Genomic DNA, 2790 nt, shown 5'->3' on the forward strand with positions numbered 1-2790 from the left:
AATATATAAAAATATTTAATGCTTAATATGGATTTAAATAATGAAAATTTAGATAATAAATTATTATAAAATTATTTATAATGCAATTAATAATTATTTATATGAAAAAATGTAGGAATAAATTGATTAGAAGCCTTGAAAAATTATGGAAAAATACTTAGTGATACTCATGCACTATTTTGAAGGTATATATGAATATTTGAAATATATGAGGGAAAAATTGGGTATCAATAGCTGCCCCTCTTTAGCCGGGAAGGATGAAAGAGTTGTCGGGTAAAGAAATGATGACCGATTTTGACCGAATGAGGTGTTTTGAAAAATATAGGCCGCACCCTGGTCTCTGAGCTGCCTACATATCCTTGGTTTTACAAGAATCAGGCCATGTGTAGTTCTGGACCCAACGGTGAATGAAATAGATGGAATTATTATAGGAGTAGTCGTATGTTTTGGAAAGGGTTCTTTTGGAAAGGATAGTATCAGATGGATTTATGTGGAGTTATGGATGTGAATCTGAAGCGTAACGGATGTATCACAGGGAAGACATCTGAACGGTCATAGAGTAAAGGTGAGTAATTGATGGGAGTCGGTTACGTTTGAAATAATGGCAAGGTGTAAATGGTATGAGTGAAAACCGGAGTGAAGGTTGCTCCTGTTTGAAGAACGCTTAACTTCTGAATTACCTACAAAAATTAAAACACAACACGTGCAAATATATGTGGATTATTGCAAGAATTTAAACATGATGCAAATTCCCTTTGAACCATGAAGGTTGTCTTTGGACGGTGAGGATGACGTCCTTAGACTATGACGTCCCGGGCCATATATCATGAGATAAGGGATTTGCAGGCCATGAGATGACATTCTCGGGCCATGAGAATGGTGCCTCCGAACCATGATGCCTTTGAATAATGATGTGCAATATGGAGAGATCCTCAGGCCATGACATGGTGTCTTCAGGCTATGAGGATGATGCCTTCAGACTATGACGCCTTCGGAATGAGACATGGTGAAGCATATGAGAAAAACAAGACAGAGCTTAGTCTTGTACAGGATTAGGACAGAGCTTAGTCCCGGAAAAGGTAAAATAGTGCTATATTTCAAGTAGAGTAGCATTCGACATTAGACAAGGAAAGGCAGAGCTTAGCCTTATGTAGGAAGAGGAGATAGGGCTTAGTCTCATGCAATGGAAGGCAATGCTTAGACTTATGCAGTTGAGGAGGCAGGGCTTAGCCTCTTGCAAGAAGAGGAGACAAGGCTTAGTCTCATGCAAAGAGAAGGCAATGCTTAGCCTTATGCAAATAGGAAGGCAGGGCTTAGCCTCATGCAAGATTTGAGACAGGGCTTAGTCTCATGCAAAGAGAAGGCAATGCTTAGCCTTATGCAAATGAAGAGGCATAACTTAGCCTCATGCAAGATTTGATACAGGGCTTAGTCTCATGCAAAGAGAAGGCAATGCTTAGCCTTATGCAAATGAAGAGGAAGGGCTTAGCCTCATGCAAGATTTGAGATAGGGCTTAGCCGTATGCAAGATTTGAGACAAGGCTTAGTCTCATGCAATGGGCAAATAGCAAATAGGAGCAGAATATTTCTTAGTTGGAGATATATTTGCACTTGGCGGTCCGGTTGTTATGAAGGTAATGATTTTAAGGCGCACGTACTTATGGTTATTCATTGTCCCTGCATTTAAAGAAAAATCGTGAGTTTTGCGGGGGAGGTTGGTTCGTGCCTTTGTCTGCTTGCTTTGCTTTGCTCTGGAGATCCTGTTTGAGTTGCCCTGGGTAACACTTGGCTGCCATAGAAAGAAAGTTTTCGAAAAACATATGCACTTGTTGATGAAATAGAGTCATTTTAGAAAACATAGTGGTACATAATATCAAATAAATTAGATGAACTAATGACTGCGACACTTTTAGAGACATTGCGGCTTTCTTTGCGTTAGAATATTTTGGGTCCTCCTCAAAATTCTGCCCCGGTTTAGTAATTAATCCTTCGGTCGTTCTACATGTAACAAAGTTTGTTGGACCTTCTCCAGAATTTTAAGAATCCTTCTCAAAATTCTGCCCCAATTACTTTACCTATTTTCTGACTATCCTACACAGGATGACGTCGGTTGGACTTGTTCCGGAATTTTGAGGGTCCTCCTCAAAATTCTGCCCTAGTTTCTGGTTCAGGGAGAATGAAGATTTTATTAAGATATGACCGAACCCACAGGGCTGCCTATGTATCCCCTCTTAAACGGGAATCAGGTCAAGCGTAGTTCAGTCATATCAGATGAAGAAATGTAAATAATTTAAACATAGTATCTTTTGACTACGTCAGAATTGATAGGTTTTGGCCAAACTTCTCCGTCCATTTCTGCAAGTATGAGTACTCCTCCTGTTAGTACCCTGTGAACCATGTAGGGCCCTTGCCAATTGGGTGAAAACTTTCCTTTGGCTTCATCTTGATGTGGGAAGGTTCACATCAGTACCAGTTGCCCCGGTGTGAATTGTCTTGGTCTGACCCTTTTGTTGAAGGCTTTGGACATTCTGTTCTGATAAAGCTGACCATGACACACTGCATTCATCCTTTTTCCATCTATGAGAGCTAATTGCTCATAACGGCTCCTTATCCATTCTGCATCACTGAGTTCGGCTTCTTGTATGATCCTCAAAGAAGGAATATCTACCTCGGTGGGAATGACAACTTCGGTACCGTAAACCAGCAAATAGGGAGTTGCCCCAGTTGATGTGCGAACTGTGGTACGATACCCCAATAAGGCAAATGGTAACTTCTCATGCCATTGCTTGT

This window comes from Nicotiana sylvestris, chromosome 1 (genome assembly GCF_000393655.2).
Source record: "Nicotiana sylvestris chromosome 1, ASM39365v2, whole genome shotgun sequence".
NCBI lineage: Eukaryota > Viridiplantae > Streptophyta > Magnoliopsida > Solanales > Solanaceae > Nicotiana > Nicotiana sylvestris.